At 37.4% G+C, this 24,766-nt stretch overlaps 1 protein-coding gene and 1 pseudogene across 3 annotated transcripts in view; one reads left to right on the forward strand and one right to left on the reverse strand.

The window, feature by feature from the left end:
* DLG2 (discs large MAGUK scaffold protein 2) overlaps nucleotides 1-24,766 on the reverse strand; it is a 2,400,703-nt gene that overhangs the window by 2,238,369 nt on the left and 137,568 nt on the right. The window lies entirely within an intron of this gene.
* Nucleotides 14,915-20,396, forward strand: LOC139439768 (twisted gastrulation protein homolog 1 pseudogene; annotated as a pseudogene).

Below are 24,766 nucleotides of genomic sequence, written 5' to 3' on the forward strand. Positions count from 1 at the left end.
ACTAACATATTTTATTATCATTAGTCAAAAATTGGGTATCTAATCAAGAACTTAAACAGAAAACTACCTGTGCCCTAATAAAAGTGATAGACCATTTGGTAGAAAGTATCGAAACTTATATAGTAAATTATGTCTAATAATCATTTTAATTCCATTGATATCTGCTTCAGGGTTAACAGTTTCTAAAGTGTCATCTAAAAATTTTAAATAAAGAACAAAAGCAATGATTTCAATAAATAGTCTTAATATTTATTAATAAATGAAAGAAAACATATTTAATACCTTTTACATTAGATAAGTTATTTAATCTCTCTGCCTCAGTTTCCTCACCTGAATTTAAGTGGATTACCATTGTTAATATTTACGATTCCTTGCAATTCTGCAGTCTATGAATCTGTAAAATAATAAATTGTATTCTATAGACTATTAAATGCTGCAGGAGTTCAGAAAGGGAAGCATTAATCTGGACTGGAAACCATGCTATAACAAAAAGGAGAAAGGTCATGGAGTAATAAAAATCATAGCTGAATAGTTAATATACGTTAGGGCCATGCTAAGTACTTTCCAGTCATTGTGTCATTTATTTTTCATACACACTCTCACACACACATCATGAATCTCTAGGATTATAGTTATTTAGCTGATAAAGATTGCAGAGCAGATAGATGACCCATAAGATGTAGCAGTAGGGTTTGTTCTCAGTTGCATTTTCTTGATTATGAAGCTGCACTCTCTTCCACATATAGGCTGGTTTCAAATTTTCACTCTGCAACTTACTGCAAAGCATGTGATGCAATCATTCTGACCACCACTTTCATCATGCATAAAATTTAAAGAAATAATGTACATATCTACGTATTAATAGTTTCCTTCTTTCCCTGAAGGAAATCAAGTACCATATAGTACACAGTATTTAAACTGGAATTTAAGTTGGCGGAGAGATGATATTCATTTTCTTATAGAAAATTTATTCGCAAAAGACTCAGAAAAACCTTCATTTTAACTTAAGAGAAGTAGTGAAAAGTTGTGAAAGATTAATAACAAGAAAAGATAGATCATATAGGACTAAGGAGAGAAAAGGGCCACATTTACTGACCTGAATTTAACTCAACCAAATGGAAGTAAAACCTCTTTGGAGAGGATATGACACCATTCCACAGAGCAGAGCCCTTTAAGAAGAAAAGAATAGGACAGTTGGTTCTGGACTTTCTTAAAAGAGAAAAAAAAGTCTATTTTCAAGCAAGAGCTAATTATAAGTTATATAACAAGCAATTTAGGAAACACATATTAATTAATTACAATGTACAAAGCACTGTGCTGGGCATTTTGAATGGTTGCTATGGTAGACTAAATAATAGGCCCCAAATATGTCCACATTCTAATCCACAATATCTGTGAATGTTAATTGTTTTAGTTTGCTAAAAAGCTGCCACAGCAATATATCACAAATGGATTGGCACTTACAATGGGGGTTTATTGGCTTGCAAGCTTACAGTTCTGAGGCAGAGAAAAGCGTCCCAATCAAGGCACCATCAGGCGAAGCTCTTTCCCTGAAGACCAGCTGTGGGCGATCCTGGACTCCTCTTTCCTCTATGAAGGCACATGGCGGCATCTGCTGGTCTCTGTCTTCTCCTCCAGGCACCTTTGCTTTCAGCTTCTGACTGCTCCATCTGTGGCTTCCTCTCTGAGCTCCTGTGTCTTTTTTTTTCTATCTCGCCATATTCTTCCCATTTATAAAGGACTCCAGTAAAAGGATTAATATCTACCCAGGGTTATGACTTATTGAATTAATCTCTTCCAAGCACTTAACTGAAGTATTCTAATCAAAAGTTCCCACCTACAACAGGTTCACACCAACAGGAATGGATTCACTCGAAGGACATGAACTTTTCTGGGGCCCATAAAATCTCAAAATACCATGGTTAATTTACATGACAAAATGGACTTTGCAGGTGTGATTAAATTAAGGCCCTTGAGATGAAGAGATTATACTGGGTTAGCTGGGTGAGACTGATGTAATCACAATGGTCCTTATAAAAGGGATGCCAGGGAATGTGATGTCATCAAAATGGGAATGTGATGTCATCAAAATGGCAATGTAAGACATCCCATGAAAAAGTCTCCCCTTAGAATCAACTAATTAAAGGACAAATCCCACTTGGTTGGAATGCTGAAGTACAGTGGAGACTGGTGAAGGAATCCACGAATGTTGATCTGAAGAAAAGTAATCTCCAAGATCAGGTAGTAGATTTATGTCCTGGATCACCAGTCTGGAATCTTTCCCCTCGCACAGTCCTGCACAGCTTTAGAGTCAATAGAGGCAGCACAACCTGGTTCCCTCTTGCTGTGGATGCAAACCACAGAGTCATACACAGCAGCTAGTTAGAATACTATGCCTCTCCAGGGCCAGGCAGCCAAGTCCCCAGAGACCCAGGGCAGAACTCAAGCAGCTGAGGACTGCCACACACAGAAGTGACCCCAGGAAAAACATAGACTGAGGCAGAACTGTTAGCAAGAGGTGCACACACTAAATGCAGTCTGTTTGCTGGTCCCCCTATGCACAAAATGGGCCTTGCTGGAGTGACCCCATTTGGCTTCCCAGGGCAGGATATCCTAACAGGGAAGAACCAAAGGCAAAAAAGCGTCTTGGAAAAAAATTAAAATTAAAAATAAAATGGGGTGGGATGGGAACTGAACTTCTATAAGACAGGATGGGTCCCAGATACAAAAAGTGTATTGAAAAGGGATACTGAGTTAAGGAGAAAACTTAAACAAATCATAGGAAAACTGGGGAGAAAGTCCTGCACAAAAACAAACAGGAGAGACCAAGACTCCCAGAGACAGAACAGAGGAAAGGAAGCTTCCTCCTAGAGATGAAACAATTGGACCAAAAAAAAGGACAATTTTAAAAATTGTACTGCATATCCAGGGCAACAATCAAGACCAGAAGAACTGAAAAAAGCTGAACAATTAAACATGGGCTGCTCTGTGGGCCCAGAATAAGTTGGACCAAGCATCAAAGAAGACCCTGGAGTTGAGTGACAGCATGAAGCATACAAACATATGCATCATGGGTGTCCAGAATGAGAAGAGAAGGGAAAGGGGGCAGATAGAATATTTGAGGAAATAAGAGCCAAAAATTTCCCAACTCTTATGAGAGACATCATATACATGCCCAAAAAGCACAATGAACTCCAAATGGAAGAAACCCTAATACATTTACTCTGAGATACATACAAATCAGAATATCAAATGCCAAATAGAGAATTTTGAAAACATGAAAAAAGTTACTTATCACATATAAGGGATCTCAATAAAACTTGGTGCCAATTTCTCAGCAGAAATCATGGAGGTGAGAAAGCAGTGGTAAGATATATTTACTGAAAGAAAAAAACTACAAGACAAAAATTCTTTATCCAGCAAAACTATAATTGGAACATGAGGAATAGTTTAAAATATTCACAGATAAACAGAAACTGAGGGAGTTTGTCAACAAGAAACCTACCCTACAGGAATTACTAAGGAGATTTTTTCAGGTTGAAGGAAAAGACAAGCGAGAGGGCTTGGAGTAGGGTGAACAAGTGAAGATCTTCAGTAAAGGTAACTAAAAAGGTAAATGCAGGGAAGCGGACTTAGCCCAGTGGTTAGGGCGTCCGTCTACCACATGAGAAGTCCGCAGTTCAAACCCCGGGCCTCCTTGACCCATGTGCAGCTGGCCCACAAGCAGTGCTGATGTGCGCAAGGAATGCCGTGCCACGCAGGGCGCCCTGTATAGGAGAGCCCCGTGCGCAAGGAGTGTGCCCCGTAAGGAGAGCTGCCCAGTGCAAAAGAAAGTGCAGCCTGCCCAAGAATGGCGCCACGCACAAGGAGAGCTGACACAACAAGATGATGCAACAAAAAGAAACACAGATTCCCGTGCTACGGACAGAGAACACACAGCAAATAGACACAGAGAACAGACAACTGGGGTGGGGGGGAGGGGAGAAAAATAAAATAAATAAATAAATCTTTTTAAAAAAAGGTAAATGCAAAAGCTGATACTGTATGTTCAATAAATGACTCTACTTCTCTTTAATTCCTATAAGAGTTAGGGTACAACTGGACAAGAAAAAGTAATATTTCCTGATAATGGGCATACAGAATATAAAGAGGTACTATAAGAGAGAAAAAAAACATAAAGAGAGGAAATGGAAGGATATGGGAGCAGCAAAAGTGTCCACCCTTTAGGTTAGGTTGCTATCATTTCAAATTAGTAGGTTATAGACATTGTCTGTGTAATACAGACCCAAGGGTAACACAAAGAAAGTATTTTAAAACTATACAGAAACAGAAATGAGAAAGAGAGCAGTCAGATCTATCACAAAAGATCTATACAAACAAGCAGGATGCAATAAAGGGAAAAAGGGACAAAGATTTGACATAGAAAAACCAAGAGACAAAATGGCTCAAGTAAGTATGTGTCTTTACAATAATAACACTGAATGTTCATAGATTAAATTCCCCAATCAAAAGACACAGAGTGGCAGAATGGATTAAAAAGTATGATACAGCTATATTTTATTTATAGAAGAATCACTTTATACCCAAAGAGACAAATAGGTTGAAAGTGAAAGGATGGAAAAATATAATCCAGGCAAAAAGAAACCAAAAAAGAACTGGGGTATAAAAAATAATATTGGACAAAGTAGACTTTACATCAAAAGCTGTTACAAGAGACAAAAAATGTGCTATATATTAATAAAAGGGTCAAACTACAAGAAGAAATAACAATCATAAGTATTTATAAACCTAAACAGGATGTCCCAAAATACATGTGGCACACACTGACAAAACTAAAGGGAGAAATAGACACTTCTACAGTAATAGTTGGAGAATTCAATACACCACTCTCATCAATAAGTAGAACATCTAGACAGAAGATCAATAAGGAAACAGAAAACTTGTATAATATGATAAATAATTAACTAAACCTCACAGACACATTCAGAACATTGCACCCTAGAACAGCAGGTAATACATTCTTCTCAAGTGCAAATGAGTCATCTTCCAGAAGAAATGACATACTAGTTTTTAAAAAGTCTCAATAAATTTAAAAAGATTGAAATTATACAAAGCATCTTCTCTGACAACAATCGAATGAAGCTGACAATCAATAACAGCCAGAGAATTATGGAAGTTATTTAACACACTTAAACAATCAGGGAGTCAAAGAAAAAATTACAAGAGAAATTAGTAATTATCTTGGGACAAATGAAAACAAGAACACAACAATCCTGACTCTCTCCTCAGATTGCTCATTAGTAGTATATAGAACTGCTACTGGTTTTTGCCAGTTAATCTTGCATCCTGCCACTTTGCTGAACCCATCTATTACTTCTAGCAGCTTTGTTGTGGATTTGGGGGGATTTTCTAGATACAGGATCATGGCATCAGCATATAATGAAAGTTTTACTTCTTTTCTATTTGAGTGCCTTTTATTTACTTATCTAGTCTACTTGCTCTAGCTACACCTTCCAGCAAACTATTGAATAACAGTGATGATAGTGGGCATCTTTGTCTTGTTTCCAATCTGAGGGAAGGCTTTCAGTCCTTCACCACTGAGTACAATGTTAGCTGTGGGTTTTTCATGTATTCACTCTAACAAGTTGAGAAAGTTTCCTTCTACTCCTATCTTTCAGAGAGTTTTCACCAAGAAAGGATTTTGGATTCTGTCAGATGCCTTGTCTATAACAACAGAGATGATTGTGTGAATTTTCTTCCTCAGTTTAGTAATGTGATCTATTAAATTGATCGATTTTCTTGTGTTGAACTACACTTTAACACCTGGGATAAAGCCTACTTGATCATGCTGTATAGTTTTTTTGTTGTTGTTGATTTTATTTTTGACGTACTGGGGCCGGGGATTGAACATGGGATCTCATATGTGGGAAGCCATTGCTCAACCACTGAGCTACATCAGCTCCCCTGAATTGGTTTTTTCATGTGTGCTTGCTGTTTGTTTTTTTGTTTTTAGGAGGCACCAGGAACTGAACCTGGGATCTCCCATGTGGGAAGCAGGTGCTCAACTGCATAAGTAACATCCACTCCCTGATAATTCTTTTAATGTGCTGTTAGATTCAATTAGCAGGTATTTTGTTGAGGATTTTTGCATCTACATTAATTAGAGAAATTGATCTGTAATTTCTTTTTTCATGTTTTCTTTATCTGACCTTGGTATTAGGATGATGTTGGCTTCATAGAATGAGTTTGGTAATGTTCCCTCCTATTCTGTTTTTTGGAAAAGCTTGAGCAAGACTGGTATTAATTCTTTGAATGATTGGTAGAATCCACCTATGAATCCATCTGTCCCAGGCTTTTCATCTTTGGGAGGATTTTGATGACTACTTCAATCTTACAGGTGATTGGTTTTGGGGGTCTTCTATTTCTTCTCGGGTCAGTGTAGGTTATACGTGTGTTTCTAGGAATTTTTCTCTTTCATCTACATTATCCAGTTTGTTGGCATTCAGTTGTTTATAGTATCCACTTATGATTTTTATTTCTCTGGGATCAGTAGTAGTGTCCCAACTCTCATTTCTGATTTTATTTATTTGTATCTTCTATCTTTCTGTCTTTGCCAATTCAGCTAGTCGATTTTGTTGATCTTTTAAAGAACCAAATGTTTGTTTTGTTGATTCTATTGTTTTTTCTCTAGTTCATTTATTTCTGCTCTAATCTTATTTCTTTTCTTCTGCTTACTTTAGGATTGGTTTGCTGGCTTTTTCCATTTCCTGCAGGTGGTCAGTTAGGTCTTTGATTTTAGCTCTTTCTTCTTTTTAAATTTAAGCTTTTAGGACTAAAATTTTCCTCCCAGCATTGCCTTCACTGCATTGTATAAGTTTTGATATGTTGTGTTCTCATTTTCATTCATCTTGAGAAATTTACTGATTTCTCTTACAATTTCTTCTTTGATCCACTGCTTTTTTTATTCCCTCCCTTGCAGCTTGCTTGCTGTCTGCTCTCTGGGTCCATTCACTGTGCTTTCTTCTGTGTGTCTGTAATTATTTTTCATTTATCTCCCCACCCCCTTGTGGCTTACTTGTTGTCTGCTCTCTGTGTCCATTCGCTGCATGTTTTTCTGTGTTTTTACTTGTCTCCCTTTTTGTTGCATCACCATGCTGAGTCAGCTCTCCGCGGTGCTTGCTGGCTGGCAGTACTATGCAGCACTTGCGGGCTGGGTGGCTCTCCGCAGTGTGTGGGCGAACCTGCCTTCACAAGGAGACCCCAGGACCCAAACCCAGGGCCTCCCACATGATAGACAGGAGCCCAACTGATTAAGCCACAGCCACTTCCCTGATGCACTGATTTTTTTTAAGAGTGTGTTGTTTAACCTCCATATATTTATGCGTTTTCCCTTTCTCCACCTGTTGTTGATTTCCAGCTTCATTCCATTATGATCAGAGAAAGTGCTTTGTATCATTTCAATCTTTCTAAATTTATTGAAACTTGTTTTGAGACCCATCATATAGTTTATCCTGGAGAAAGATCCATGAGCACTTGAGAAGAATGTATATACTCCTGTTTCAGGGTGCAATGTTCTATATATGTATGTGAGGTCTAGTTCATTTATCATATTATTCAAGTTCTCTGTTTCTTTATTGATCCTCAGACTGTGAATGTTGTACTGAAGTCTTCAAGTATTATTGTAGAAAAATCTATTTGTCTCTTCATTTTCAAAAGTTTCTGCCTCAGTGTTTTGGGGCTCTCTGGTTAGGGGTGTAAATATTTATTATAGTTATTTCTTCTGGTGAATTATACTTTTATTAATATAAAATGTCATTCTTTATCTCTTATAGCAATTTTGTAATTAAAGTCTATTTTGTCCAATATTAGTATCACTATTCTAGCTCTTTTTTGATTACTATTTGCATAGAATATCTTTTTCCAACCTTTTCTTTTCAGTCTATTTGTGTCCTTGCATGAAAGGTGAGTCCCTTTTAGACAACATATAGAAAGCTGGTAGTTTTTTACCCATTCTGTACATCTGTGTCCTTTGGGGTGTTCAACCCATTAACATTTAATATTATTACTATAAAGGCAATTCTTACTTCATCCATTGTATCTTTTAACTTTCCTTTGACCTATCTTACTATTATCTGTCTTTTTACCCTTTTTCTTACACTTACTAATAATTTGAACTTCGACACTCTTCTCCAGGCCTCTCTCTCTCCTGTCTTTTCCTTTCAGGTTGTAGCACTTTCTTTAGTATCCCTTGCAAATCTAATCCTTTGGTGACATACTTTTTCAGCCTTTGTTTATCTGTGAAGACTTTAAACTCACCCTCAGTTTTGAAGGAGAAGCTTTGATAAAGAATTCCTGGCTGTCAGCTTCTCTCTTTCAGAACCTTTAATATATCATACCACTGTCTTCTTGTCTCTGTGGTTTTTTAACAGAAATTGGTACTCAGTCTTATGAGCCTCCTTTTATGTGAGGAATTGTTTTTCCCTTGCTGCTTTCACAATTCTCTCTTAATCTCTGACATTTGACATTCTGAATAGTCAGTATCTCAGAGTAGGTCTATTAATATCTATTCTGTTTGGGGTCTGTTGTCCTTCTTGGATGTTGATATTTTTGTCTTTTATAAGGTTTTGAAATGTTCAGTCATGATTTCTTCAAATATTTTTTCTTCCTCTTTTCCATTCTCTTTTCCTTCTGGGATACCTATAATGCATATGTTTGTATGTTTCACATTGTCATTCAGTTCCCTGAGATACTGTTCCATTTTTCCATTCTTTTCTCTTTCTTTTCTCCTGTCTTTTTAAATTCAGATGTTCTGTCCTCCAACTCATTTATTCTGTCCTCAACCAATTCAAATCTACTATTATATGCCTCTGGCATATTTTTAATCTCTTCTATTGTGTCTTTCATTCCCATAAGATCTGTTACTTTTCTTTGAAAGCTTTCAAATTAATTTATGTGTTCAACCAGCATCTTCTTAAACTCTTTAGCCATCTCATTGAATTTAATAAGGAGATTTGTTTGGATATCTGGATTAGTTGTCTCAAATCCTATGTTTCATCTGAAGGTTTCATTTGTTCCTTTGGTTGAGCCATATCTTCCTGATTCTTAATTTTTTGCTGGTGTCTTGGTATCTGTTTTTTTGTGTTTATTCTGTGCTCAGTTTCTCTTTTTAGCCTATGTCTTTTGAAACAGTTGGCTTTTTGCTAAAGTTTCCTCTATTCTTCCCCTGTGAATGTTAGTCTGTATGTTTGTTTCTTATTTGCCCCTCTATATTTTTAATACGCAGTTTTTCTTCTCTTGCTGTTATTTCCTAGAGGGCTAATTTTGGTAGATGTGTCTCCATGAAGACAACCTTCCCAGCTCTGGTTTCCCAGTCAAAACAGGCTTAGAGGACCTTTGAAGGGAATGTAGATCAATTCCAATGTGCTCTGGAGAAGAGACCCTAAAGACCTTTAGTCTTCTCTTTGATGTCTTCCTAGATGAAATCTAGGCTTTCCTAAAGTACCCAGCAGATAGCACTCTTTATCCAGTTGTTCCCTGCTGTCTGAAGGTTATTCTGTGCCTTTAATTCTCAGCTGACTTAGCTCCTGGTGGGTGCATGCTTTAGGCTGAGTTTGCTAGGATGAAACTATTACACAGCTTCCAGTCCCTGAGATCTGAGTTCTCTGATTACCTGCCCCTGCCTGTGCTGCCTACCCCCCAGGCGGTACCTCTAACTTCACTGTCTTGAGAGAGAGTGATCAGAGGGCTCTTGGTCCCCCTCCTTCCTGGGGAACCTTGGGGATGAGAGTATAGCAGCTGTTCAAGGTGGGTGGGGTGAATCTTCCTGAACTGCCCAGAGTGAGAGTGAGTGCTTCTCTCCCTTCCAGGGGGCGTTGGAGCCAAGTGTGCCGGGGCCCTTTTAAGGTAGATGGGGTGAATCTGACCACATTGCCCAAGAGAGCGTGCTCTTCCTTTCTGTTCAGGGGCATGTTGGGGCCAAGTGTGCTGCAACCCTTTTAAGATGAATGGGGTGAATCTCCCTGCCCTGCCCTACCCTGCCCATGAGAGAGTGCATGCTTCCTTTCTGTCCAGGGGTGCCGTGTGTGCAGCAGCCCTTCAAGGTGGGTGAGGTGAATCTGCCTGCTCTGCCCAGAGAGTGTTCAAACTGCACCCAATTTCCACTACTGCTGGGTGTGAGGGCCTAAGCAGTGACTTCCAAACTGGGAGCACTGGATCTGATCCCCACCTGCCCTGGAGACCAATGCAATTTTCAGTCACCCCTGCTTCTACTCCTTCTGGGGATAGATACAGCATAAATACTGCTGACTTCCTGGTGACTCAGGCAGGTTTAAACCTCAGTTGTGCCCAAGATTGGAACCCAGGTAGCCCAATTTGACAGTCAACGGCTGTAGTTTGTGCCTGGCCACTTCCCCTCCCCAGCTTTTGGGGAAGAGAGCTTCTTCCAGCTGGTAAGTGGATCCAGCAGTAGCCCACTTCACTGATGGGGGCTGGACAATCACCTCTGCAGCATGGAGGAATCTTCTCACGAATCTCCTCTTCCTGTTCTTCCCTGGATGGTGCACTGTGTTCTTCTGGTCTCTGGTGTCTCCCAAGCACCAGACAGATCCTGGCTGATTATTAATTGCCCTGAAGAACAAGCTGATTGTTAAAGCTTCCTACTCTATTACCATCTAGGGTCTTTGCCATTTTTTTTTTTTTAATATTTGCAACCTAGGAGTAGACTACAACTTTCTGAACCTCATAAATGGCATCTATAAAAACTTTTTTTTACATTGTACTTGATGGTGAAATGTTGAAGCTTTTTGAGCTAAGACAGAATGAGACAAAGGTACCCAATTATCACCATCTATCTCTGTTCAACATTGTTCTGGACATCCTTACTAAGGTGATAAAGCACAAAAAAGAAAGGTATAAAAATTTTAAAGTAAGATATAAAACTGTCCTTAGAGAAAAAAATCCTGGCAACTTGCACTGCAAATATACACAAAATCTTGAGGCACTTCCACTTCCAAACAAGATGACATAACTGGAACCAGATTTTCCCTCCAGCCTTAAACAACAAAAAATCTAAACAAAAGATATGAACAACAATTTTCAAGGGACTGAAAGCAAAGAACAGTGATCCCCAAGATATGGAGATTATATCATACAACTCCTTTGATTGCCCCAGCTATCTTTCTGGGGAATGTTTCCAGGCCACAGCACAGAGAGGAGAAACCCAGTCAGAGACCATGGGCACTCTGAGTTGAAGAGGTAGAACTGAGGTCCAGGGAAACCAAGGAAGCTAGAGATCATAGGAAAGAGTACCAGAGAGGAAAAAGCATCACAGGAGAGAGTAGCACAGATTTACAAAGGGTTCCCCCCTTGAGTCTTCAGCTGACTACTAATCAGTGCATGTATATGAGGAAACTACCTGAAGCTATATGAGGCTGTATAAAGAATATCAAAAAGGATTAGATGGAACAGAACCTGGGGCTGACATAGGTCCAGGAATAGTTCCTGTTCCCTAGCCAAAATGGAAAACCTCATAGTTCATTAGGCATTAGCGTAGTCAGAAGAGTACCATTTCATTAGTGGGGCAAATGGGCCCTACACTAATCTTGCCTGACAAATATTAACAGCAAGACACAAAAGGATCAAACTGATTCTAAATACCTTAACTATCTCCCAGAACAAAAATCAAGAATATTTACAGGGGGAAGCAGACTTAGCTCAATGGATAGAGCATCTGCCTACCACGTGGGAGGTCCAAGATTCAAACCCAGGGCCTCCTGACCTGTGTGGTGAGCTGGCCCACACGCAGTGCTGATGCATGCAAGGAGTGCTATGCCATACAGGGGTGTCCCCCGTGTAGAGGAGCCCCAAACACAAGGAGTGCACCCCATAAGGAGAGCTGCCCCACGTGAAAAAAGTGCAACCTGCCCAGGAGTGGGGCCACACTCCTGGGCACACAGAGCTGATGCAGCAAGATGACACAACAAAAAGAGACTCAGATTCCCAATGCCACTGACAAGAATAGAAGCAGACACAGAAGAACACACAGTGAATGGACACAGAGAGCAGAAAATGGGGGGAGGGGGGGAGGAGGAAGGGGAGAGAAATAAATAAAAATAAATATTTTTTTAAAAAGAATATTTATAGGAATAGAAATATATCCATTACCCAACTGGAAAATATTCACAATATCTGACATCAAATAAAAAAACTGTGTGGCATGTAAATAAACAGGAAAATGTGACCAATAATGAGTCAAAACAGAAAGAAGGAAAGGAAAACTTATTAGAACTATATTATATATGTTCTGTTTAATAAGCCTGCAAAAGACTGAACATGATAGAGACATGAGAAATATATAAAATACCCAACTCAAATTTCTGGTGATAAAACCTTAAAATCCTAAGATGAAAAAAAAAACATAAACAGAATGAGGTTGACAGCAAATTAAACACCACAAAAGAAAAAATATGTGAACTTGGAAGACACAGCAATAGAAACTACATAAAATGAAAAAGATGATAGACTCATAAGATATGAACATCCTGAAACAATATCAGTGAGCTGAGGGAAAATTTCTAATGGCCTAATATACATGTAATTGGACTTTTAAAAGAAGAGAAGAGACAAGGAACAGAAAAAAATATTTGGAAATATATCTGCCATATATTTTACAAATTTGAAAAAACATATAAAGCTCCAAATCAAGAAATATAAAAACAAGTACACAAAAATTAATTAATTAATTAACATGGAGAAAACTATACAAGGCCCCTCATGATGAAATTTCTTAAAACTAGTTGTAGCAGTTTGGTATTATTGATGAATTCCAAAAAGAAATATTGGCTTATGCTTGTAAAATAATCTTTTCCTCTAGGTAGATTAGATTATATTGGATTCATAGGTTTACTTGATTATGTAATGATGTAAACCTCTTGTACCAGTAGGGCATTGATTCTCCACCTTTTGGTGGGTGGGGACTCACAGATAAAATGAATGGCAAAGGACAGAGTTAGAGGGTTTTTTATATTGGAGTTCTGATATTGGAGTTTGATGTTGAAGCCTTAAGCTGGAGGACCAGGAAGTAAGCACACAGAGGAAAGAGAGGCAAACCTCAGGAAGAGAGGAACCCTGAACCCAGAGAGAAGCAAGACCCTGGAAGGGAGTAACACAGGAAGCCTGAACCCTCACAGACGTCAGCAGCCATCTTGCTCCAACACGTGAAAATAGACTTTGGTGAGGGAAGTAACTTATGCTTTATGGCCTGGTATCTGTAAGTGCCTACCCCAAATAAATACCCTTTATAAAAAACAACCAATTTCTGGTATTTTGCATCAGCACTCCTTTGGCTGATTAAGAAAAAAATATTTCAAAAGGCAGAGAAAAAAGACATATGACAGAACAGCAAAGATAATAAAGTCCTAAAAGAAAAAAAAATCAATAAAATTATATGCAGCAAAAATATCTTTAGGAAAAAGGTAAAATAAAGACTTTTGCAGGCGCAAAAAAGCTGGAAGAATTCATCACCTGCAGTCTTCTTTCATTTCTTTCAGCAGAGTTTTGTAGTCTTCAGTATACAAATCTTTTTTATCATAGTTAAATTTATTGCTAGATATTTTATTTTTTTAGATGATACTGTAAAAGGTATTGTTTTCTTTATTTCCTCTTTGGAGCACTCATTGTTAGTATATGGGAAAACAATTACTTTTGTGTGTTGTTCCTGTACCCTGCCACTATCCTGAACTCATTTATTATCTCTAATAATTTTCTTGTGGATTCCTTTGGGTTTTTCATACATACGAGCATGTTTTCTGCAAGTATAAATAGTTTTTCTTCTTTCTCTCCAACATGGACAGTTTTTATTCATTTTTCTTACCTAATTGCTCTGGCAGGAACTTCTAGTACTGGATAACACTGGTGAAAGCAGGCATCCTGGTCTCATTCCTCATTTTAAGTGGAAAGATTTAAGCTCCTCCTCACTGAACATAATGTTAGCTGTAGGTTTTTCATAAGTGGCCTTTATGATGTCAAGAAAGCTCCCTTCTATTCCTACTTTTCAGAGTGCTTTTTTTTTTTCAATCAAGAAAGGATGCTGAATATTGTCAAATGTCTTTTCTGCATCTACTGAGATAATAGTGTGGCTTTTAACCTTTATTCTCTTTATGTATATATATTACTTTGATTGATTTTTGACTGTTGAAAACCCTTGCATTCCTGGAATCCTGCTTAATTATAATGTATAATCTTTTTAATGTGCTGTTGGACTAGTATTTTGTTAAGGATTTTTGTGTCTATATTCATAAGGGAAATGGGTCTATAATTTTCTCTTGATGTCTTTACCAGGCTTTGGTCTCAGAGTAATGCTGGCCTAATAGAACGAATTAGGAAGTATGTACTCTTCTTAAATTTGAGAAGCATCCATGTTAATTCTTTTTTAAGTGTTTAGTAGACTTCACAAGTGAAACTATCTAGTCCTCGAGTTTTCTTTGGCAGAAGATTTCTGATCATTGTTTTAACACCTATACTTGTTATAGGTTTTTTGAGGTTTTCTATTTCTTCCTGAGTTAATTAGGGTACCTGGTATATTTCTAGAAATTTTTCCATTTCTTCTAGATTAACCCTGCTTGTTGACATACAATTGTTCATAATAGTCTCATAATCCTTTTTACTTCTGTAAGATCAGTAGTGAGATCACCATTTTCATTTTTCATTTTCCTTATTTGGATTGTTTCCTATTTTCTTTGTCAGTCTAGTTAAATGTTTGTCAATTTGTTGACTTTTTTTAAAGACCAACTTTTTTGTTTATTTTCTCACTTGTTTTTCTATTCTGTATTTCATTTATCTCTGCTTTAATCTTATAAATTTAAATAAATAGCTAGATATCCCATGTTCATTGATTGGAAGAGTTAATACTGTTAACATGACAATACTACCCAAAGCAATACAAAAATTCAATGCAAGCTCCTATCAAAAATCCAGCAGCCTCTTTGCAGAAATGGAAAAACTAACCCTCAAGTTCACATGTAACTGCAAGGGACCCCAAATAGCCAAAACAATCATGAAAAAGAAGAAGGTTGGAAGACTCACACTTCCCAATTTAAAATTGTGCTACCATATTATAGTAATCAAAACAGTGTGGTACTGGCCCAAAAATAGACAAATAGATCAAGGGGACAGAATTGGAAGTCCAGAAATAGACCCAAACATCTATGGCTAGTTGATATTTAACAAGGATGCTAAATATATGCAGTGGGGAAAGAATAGTCTCTTCAATGAATAGTGTTGGTAAAACTGGATATCCAAATGCAGAACAATGAAGCTGGACCCTTACTTCATACCATATAAAAAAAAAAAAATCAACTCAAAATGCATTAAGAACCTAAATATAAGAGCTATAAATTTTTTAATTCTTAGAAGATAACTAAGGGACAAATTTTCATGACCTAGGATTCAGCAATGGATTCTTAGATATGATACTAAAAGGATGAGCAACAAAAGAAACAATAGATAAAGGAGTTCATCAAAATTTAAAACTTTTGTGCATTGAAGGAAATTACCAAGAAAGTGAAATGACAACTTAAAGAATGGTAGAAAATAGTTTCAAATAATATATCAGAAAAGCCTTAATATCCAGAATATACAAAGAAATTTTAAAATGCAACAAAAAAGCATAGTATAGAAGTGTATGAGAAAAGTGTGCCAAATGTATGCTATGGACCATGACTGGTGGTAATAGTCTGATGATATTATCTCATAATCTTTAACAAATGTTCCATCAGGGTGTGGAGTTGTATGGGAAATCTACACATCTGTATGATTGTTTTGCAAGTTCACAATATCTGTAACAAAAATACATTTTTAAAAAATAGTATGGGATGGGGAAAAAATACACCAAATGTAAGATAAGAAATATAGTTGGTAGTAATATTTTGACAATGCTCTTACATAGTTTGTAAATGTTTCACACCAATGCAAAGAGTTGGTGGAGGGGTGATATATGAGACCCCTGTGTGATGTTATGTATGTTTATTTTGTAAGTTGACAATCATTACTATACACTTACTGTTTATGTGTGTTCATGTATGAGTGATATACTTCAATTTTAAAAAATGTATTACCAAAAAGACGCAACAAAAAGGCAAACAATCCAATAAAAAATTGGGTAAAGTACTTGAATATACATTTTTCAAAGAAGACAGAAAGGTGGCCAATAAACACATGAAAAGATGCTCATCATCATTAGCCATTAGGAACTGCAGATTAAAGCCACAATGAGGGGAAACGGACTTTGGCCCAGTGGTTAGGGCGTCCGTCTACCATATGGGAGGTCCGCGGTTCAAACCCCGGGCCTCCTTGACCCGTGTGGAGCTGGCCACGCGCAGTGCTGATGTGCGCAAGGAGTGCCGTGCCACGCAAGGGTGTCCCCCGCGTGAGGGAGCCCCACGCGCAAGGAGTGCGCCCGTGAGGAAAGCCGCCCAGCGTGAAAAGAAAGAGCAGCCTGCCCAGGAATGGCACCGCCCACACTTCCCGTGCCGCTGACGACAACAGAAGCGGACAAAGAAACAAGACACAGCAAATAGACACCAAGAACAGACAACCAGGGGAGGGGGGGGAAATTAAATAAATAAATAAATCTTTAAAAAAAAAAAAAAATAAAGCCACAATGAAATACCACTTCACACCCACAAGGATGACTATTAATTTAAAAAATGGAAAATAATAAGTATAAGATAGGAAAATAATAAGTATAAGTAAGGATAGGAAAATAATAAGTATAAGTATAAGAAAATAATAAGTATAATAATAAGTATATAGATAGGAAAATAATAAGTATAATAATAAGCAGAGAAATTGGAACTCTAGTGTATCATTGGTGGGAATGTAAAATGTTGCCGCCACTGTGGAAAACAATATGGTGGCTCCTCAAAAAGTTAAATATAGAATGTCCATTTTACCCAGCAGTTTCACCTCTAGGTATATACCCAAAGAGAGTGAAAACAGAGTCTCAAACAGATTTTGTACAACAATGTTCTTACCAGCATTATTTACAATAGCCAAAAGTGGATACTACTAAAGGGTCCACCAACAGTTGAACAGATAAACAAAACATGGTACATATACACAATGGAATATTACTTGGCCATAAGAAAGAATGAAGTTATAAGTCATGCAGTAACATGGAAGAACCTTGAAATCATTAAGTTCAGTGAAATAAGCAAGGCACATAAGAACAGAAATTGTATGATATCACTTATAAGAGATGACCACAAATAGCAGATTTGTAGAGATAGAAAGCAGACTAGAGGTTTGCCAGGATGGTAGGGGAGGAGGGGAGAGAGTATGTTTAATAAATATATATGTATATGTATCTTCCAGTAGTTTCCACTTTTTTTTTTTTTTTTCCAGAGTAAGAGTAAAAACCCAAAGTCCTTTTAATGGTCTACAAACTACAGTATTTGGTTTGGACAACTTTCTGTTCACATCTCCTGCCTCTTTCTCTTTCATTCTCCAACCACTATGGCCTTCTTGCTGCCCCAAACAAGTCAATTACATTCCTATCTCTGTAATTTTTATTCCCTTTGCTTGGAACATTGTTCTCTTAAATGCATGGTTTATTCCCTCACCTTCTTCAGGTTAAGGCTAAAATGTCACCTTCTCACCTCACCCCTACTTCAACTCTCACTATCTTTCTCTTCAGCTTTATTTTTCTTCATAGCAGTTATTACTGTCTGACACACAGCTTAGATAACTGATATTTTTTTTTCTTTCACTGTTGCATCTCCAAAGACTAGAACAGAGTCTGGTACATAATAGGGGCTAAATAAATATCTGTTGAATGGAAAGAAAATTGTCATGACTCAAGATGAATTAGGCTGACATTACCCAAACTCAGATCAATATGAATAACCAGAAATCCTGGTTCATCCCAAGTGACACATTGTACATGATTCATTGTACCATTAGAGAATGCATTTGTTTTTCCTTAAAATTTTCCAAAGTAATTCAATAAACAAGCCAAAATTATCATTATTCACAAGACACATGATCAAGTATGTAGAAAATGTAACAGAATTTACAGACAAATTATTAGAACAAGTCAGTTGAGCAAATTTGCTAGATAAAAAGACAATGTATTTTTTAAATCTAATGGATTTCTATATTCTAGCAACAAACACAAAGAAAAATGAAATTAAAAATACAATTTGAAATAGCATAAAAAGTATGAAATACCTAGGGATAAATACAACTTAAAAGTTCAAGACTTCAGGGAAGTGAATGTCACTCAGTGGTTGAACACTTACCTCCCACATATAAGGTCCCAGGTTCAATCCCTGGTACCTCAAAAAAAAAAGTTCAAGACCACTACATGGAATACTATAACACATTAACAAGAGAAAATTTAAATTCTTAAATAAATGGAGGAAAATAGCATGTTCATGGATTGGAAAATTTAGCATACTTCAAAGACATCAATTTTCCCCAAATTGACCAATAAATTCAATGCAATCTCTCAAAGGAACTTTCAACTGGTGATATGTGTGTGTGTGTGTGTGTGTGTGTCTGTGTGTGTGTATTAATAAGCTAATGTTAAAATTTACATGGAGGGAAGTGGACTTGGCCCAGTGGTTAGGGCGTCCATCTACCACATGGGAGGTCCACAGTTCAAACCCCAGGCCTTCTTGACCTGTGTGGAGCTGGCCCATGCACAGTGCTGATGCGCGCAAGGAGTGCCATGCCACACAGGGGTGTCCCCACGTAGGGGAGCCCCTTGCACAAGGAGTGAGCCCGTAAGGAGGGCCGCCCAGTGCAAAAGAAAGTGCAGCCTGCCCAGGAGTGGTGCCGCACACACGGAGAACTGATACAACAAAAATGGCACAACAAAAAGAAACACAGATTCCCATGCCGCTGACAACAACAGAAGCAGACAAAGAAGACGCAGCAAATAGAAACAGAGAACAGACAACCGGGGTGGGGGGAGAGAAAGAGAGAGAAATAAATAAATAAATCTTTTATTTTTTAATAAAATAAAATAAATAAATAAATCCCAAAATAAATACTAAACATCAAAAGCACAACAGGTGGAGCTTTTTGAGAAAAAAAAAACTGCTATGGGAAGATGGCTGAGTAGGAAGCTCCAAAACTCAGTCCTTCCATTAGAACAACCATTAAACAAGCAGGAACTGTCAGAAACAACTATTCTGAGCCTCCAGACGACAGGAAAACACTGTATAGCACCTAAGGGAGAGTGAGAGGAAGAGGCTGATAAATTATGGTAAAGATCAGTAAATTGCCCTCTCCATATGGAGGCTACTGGAGCCCATCCCCAGTATGCCACCCCGAGTTCCAGGCTCTGATACACTGGTGACAGAAAGAGACATAAAAAAATCCTCTTCCTAGGTGTGATACGGGAGCATTTTCTGTACTTGGAGTTGTCCTGAATGATACTGCAAGGACAAATGCTGAACATTATATATCCTGCCATAACCCACTGAATGGACTGGGGGAGAGTGTAAACTATAATCCATGTGGTGCAGCTGTGCTCCAAAATGAATTCATCAAATGCAATGAATGTGCCACAATGATGAAAGAGCTTATTGATGTGGGAGGAGTTGGGGGGGGAGGTGAGTGTAGTATATGGGAACCTCTTATATTTTTTAATGTAACATTTTGTGTGATCTATGTATCTTTTTTTTTTTAAGAAAATTTTTTAAAAAAAGAAGGGGAAAAAAATCCTCTTCCTGGTGGCAGGCAGGGATTCCTTGTCCAGTCGCCCAGGGAGGTACGGCCCCTGCAGAGGTGGGGCCTGGCCTCCCTGCAGCCTCAGTGCCAGGCTAGGCTAGAAGGTGGGAGGAGGCAGCAGCCTGCAGTGGCACACAGAGCTCTGCCAGTGCTGCAGGGACAATGATATTGTTACTGTTGTAAAGTGTGTGCTTTGTCTAGGTACTCTTTGGAATGAGTGCTGTGACTGCATTAGTATGTGCAATCCTCTAAATGACAGTGACACACCTCCAACTTCCAAGAGCACCATGGAGGAGCTGCATGAGTCAATCCCTTCTCTCTCCTGGGCACTCACAGAAGACACACAGTTGAACTGGAACATCATTTCCTTTCCTTTTGCAGAATTACTTTCACATCATGAAAATCTGCTTTCCTTTTTGGAAAGTGAACCCACCACATCATCAAATGTGTCTATTCCTGGCAACCATGTCCAGGCACCTTATTCCAGTGACAAAGAGCACATGTGCACTGTGAATTATTTCGACGACTGCATATCTATACATCAGTGTAAAATATTCTGTAAGTCCATGGGGGCCTCCAAGAACTGCCAGGTCTATAATGTCTGCTGTGATTGCATCGACTATAGCAGTAAAACTGTCAAATGCATGAACTTCTTGTTCTAAAGAAGGAAAAGAAATGCAAAAACAAAGCCATGTCGTCAGAAAGAAAGATATGAAAAGTTACTCAGTGAGGTCTTCTGGTAGCATCAGAATGCCAGTGATTTAAGATGTAAAGAATTTAAAAGGAGTTGCTTTTAAAATAGGGCATATGTAGTAATTTGTTAAATTATATTGATATAACCACTCTTATTGACCTTATTTCAATAAACCCTTTCCTTTGATTACATGTTCAATTTTGTCATAGAAAGAAGCAAGTGCATAGAGGACTCCTTGAAAGATCTGAGGTTTCTGGCATACTGACTGATGGCATTTTTTCTAGCAACGCCGAAGTCTTTTGTTTTAGAAGTGCTGGCAGAAGCATGTTAAAAGAAGTTGCAATTTCTTCAGTGTACTGCTCTTGGACACTGAGCTTTTATATCTGTATGCCATTGATGACAGTGCCGTTTATTATCTGTTCTAAAAATAGGTAGAATCTCAAATATCTCTCTCTCAGAACCCACATAAAAATCACCATAAAATATTCATTTTGACCCTTTTTATGTTGGTTTCAAAAGGTAAATAAATGCTTACTATATTTTACGATTTAAAGTTATTACATAGTAGGATTTGTCCTACAATGCACATGCTGACAAAGCTTTAGGAATAGTTTCTCATTCTCTTCCACTCCCCCTGCCCATAGTGCTGATGTAAGTAGTGATGAAGAATCTTTACCAAGAATATCAGCGTGCTCCTATGAAATGACATTAGTACGCTGCTAGGGTCACTAATTAGGAAGTTAGAGCATTTCTTGTGACTTATGGTACCAGCTTAGGAATGGAGAATAACTGCTAAATCCGACTATAATTGGAGCACCAAGGAAACAGCTGTTCCCCATTGCGTGGAAGGTATAGCTCAAAGTCGAAGTTCAGCTGAAAGACTAGAAGGCCCACTCTCAGTTTCAAGAAAGGCAGAGTGAAGTGCTCACATGGAAGAGGGATAGGAGGGGAATTAAAGGAAAAGTATTTTGGAACATGACCAGCAAGGTTGAAAATGCTGGAAATTATGATGGGAAATAACAGAACTATTTACACTAATTTTATTTTGTGATCTTTGATTTGTTAAGTTTATATCTGGATCTAATGTTCTTACTGAACAAGTAATTATATAGTGGGGTGTGAAGATTATGAACCTAAAAAAAATGCTGTTCAGGATGATGTTAACTCCAAATATACCACAGAATATTTGTCAGGTTTTGATATAATGTTTCAGTAAAGAGAAGTGTAAACATTATGTGCCCTTCATAGTAATAAAATTCAATCTTCAGGTACGAATCTAAAGCACAAATATTTATATTACAGAGACTCTTAACTTTGCAGAATTTCTAATTTCTCGAGTGCATATCTGAATTACAAGTAACTTTTTAGAGAACACATCTATTATATTCTAAATATTTTAGTATATACAAATAGTTATTGCTCTTGAATACATTTTATATTATCCATTTTCTAAACGTTATTAGTTATAAGTTCATGTGATGTTATAATTAACTATTATAAAATTTAAAGCCTTCATACCCTTGCTTCTCTTTCAGATAATCATAATGGATACAGCCAATGGACAAAACCAAGTTGAAATTTAGCCTATTAATGTATTTTTTTAATAGGAAAAAAATTAGGGTCTCCTTTCTTACTTTTAGCTAGGAGGCCTCTGTTTAAAAGTGCCTTGAAAACATTATAGCTTTTCTTCTTAATACCTATAAAGTTGTGAGGTTTTTTGAACTTAAAGGAAAGCTTTAAAGGAATTTGTAGTCAGTATTTTGATAGCTTTGAGTAGAGGGGGTTTCCACATTCATTGGCAACATGAATAATGCATCCTTAAATATGCCAACAAACTTATTTTTAGACTGTCATTTAACTACAAAGGGTATTTTGTAGGTCTTAATTACTAAATTTCAAAATGTAATATCTCTTTTTATTTCCTTTCCTTAGAGGATGATTTCTTGACCCACATTATGTTTTAACCACATTATGTTTTTTCTTACCTCCATTTCTCCCATTAGAAGTTACCCCTAAATGCAATGGTCATTTATATTCAAATTTTGCTTAATATTTCTGATTTATGAATGGATTGAAAGAAAGGCAGAAATTCAATATGATCTTTCACCCAAAAGAATCCATTTCCAGTTCTAGAGTACTTTTCAGGTTTTTAAGGAAAAATATTTTTCCAGTTCAAAAGTATAGCATTTGGGAAGTCAGTAGCCTCACTAAATTTAGACCCACTATTACCATTCCAAGCCAGTTCACTTCTCTGAATTACTTTACAATTAAAAATCAGGCTATTCCCTCTTTATAACCAGCCCGAAAAACACTAGATTTCAAACCAATAGATATTTAAAAGACCATATATAAAAAACTCTTTCCTATAGTAAGATATGTGCTTGCTGGTAGGTTTTCTATGGGTTTTTCTCCCATATAGCATCTAATTAATACTGAAACTTTACTCATAATAGTGACAACAAATCAAATGATAATTCAAATATAATCTAGTCTCTATATACATAGGATGTTATCAATTTAAAAGGACTCTGCATTCAGAAATATGGCTTCTAAAGTATCAGAATGCAAAACTGATAAGATGTTAGGCTTGAATAATTATTTATAAATTAAAATTGAGAAAAGAAACAAAAGCTTTTCTGAAACATGAGGTGGATATAAATAAGGCATATTTTTAAAGTTTGCTTTTGAAGATTTTTAATCTATTCTGCATCCTAAAAGTTTATGTTTATTGTATTTCACATGACCTACCACACATAAAATTATGTATTTTTCTTTATCCTTATGAACAAAAAAATATATATTTTAATTTTAACAAATCCTCTTCCCCAAGACCAGAGTTGGGCACAGCCAATCACTGATTACAGCTTTTGATTAGCTAATTCAGATCGCTGGAGTCCTGACTCTGTGGGCAGCCATTGTTTTAACCAGCCCCAGACAAAAGGAGCAGCAGATATTGTTTCAACCCACCCCATACAAAGGCCATGGCAGAGGAGACTTAAAGATACTGTGCATCCTCAGGGCTGCAGGAGATGGTTACTTGAAGGACTGCAAATGCTGAGCAAGCCAAGGAAGCTCAACTCTGGTGAGTTGTGAAATAAGTTTTTGTTGCTTCTCTTGATTCCCAACCCAGGGATTTTTGGAGCCCATCTGCACCCCTTTGTGGGCCCCTGGCCCAGTTTGGGCTAGGAAAGACTGAATTAGGAGAATGCTTTCTGGGGTACCATTCCTCCCAGAATTTGCAGTCCAGACAAAAGGAGGTTGAGACAAAGAAAGAAGTATAGGAAACAAGAGAGGCTGACAATCTGCAGCAAAGGCTTACAAGTTTCAAACACCTAACACCTAGGAGAGAGAAGGTTGGCTCCTGGGAAACAAAGGGGACAACCAAAACTGTAAACAAGGGAACTCCAAAACAACCAACAAGCAAAAGCACATGACAAGACAAAGTCCCAGAAAGATAGGTAAACTCTTTATAGTACATTCACCTTGGGCAGCTATTCCTTACAGCAGCTGAAGCTCAAAAAACCTCTGTCATGCTACCAGCTGGTAAAAAAACCTCAAGAAACAGACATCTCAGGAAATAGATCCCAGAGTAAACATTTTAAAATATTAAAGTGTACAGTGCACAGCAAAACAATTCAAGACAAACAAAGAAACAGGAAATGATGGCCCTATCCAAAGCAAGAGGATAAAAATCTAGAAAACACCAATAATGAAGAGGAGAAAGTGTACATACTGAACCAAGCTTATTAAAAGTTACCTTAAAAATGCTTAAGGAGCTGAAAGAAAATATAGAGAAAGATATAAAAGATATCAGGAAAATAATGAGTGAGCAATATGAGAGTTTAAATAAAATGTAGAAATTTTACAAAGAAAACAAACAGAACTACTGACTTGAAGTCCACAATAACTGAAATGAAAAATCCCAAAAGGTTTCAAGAGCAGCTTGGAGCTGTGAGAAGAAAGAGCCAGTGAACTCAAAGCCACGGCACTTGAAATGAGTCAGGATGAAGAGCAGAAAGAAAAAAGCTTATAAAAAATGAAAATGACCTAAGAAAACTCTAGGATACCACCAGGCATACCAATATATGTATTATGGGAGTCCCAAAAGGAGAAGAAAGAGAAAATGGGGCAGAATAGTCAAATAAATAATGGCAGAAACTACCCAAACTTAGTAAAATACGTGAATATGCAAATCCAAGAAGCTGAGAGAACACTAAACATAATAATCATGAAGAAAAATACATCCCATCTTATATATTAATCATACTATCAAATGCAGAGGACAAGCAGAGAGTGCTGAAGGGTGCAAGAGAAAAGAAACCTGATAAGTACAAGAGT

The sequence above is a fragment of the Dasypus novemcinctus genome, chromosome 10 (genome assembly GCF_030445035.2).
Source record: "Dasypus novemcinctus isolate mDasNov1 chromosome 10, mDasNov1.1.hap2, whole genome shotgun sequence".
In the NCBI taxonomy this organism is placed as follows: domain Eukaryota; kingdom Metazoa; phylum Chordata; class Mammalia; order Cingulata; family Dasypodidae; genus Dasypus; species Dasypus novemcinctus.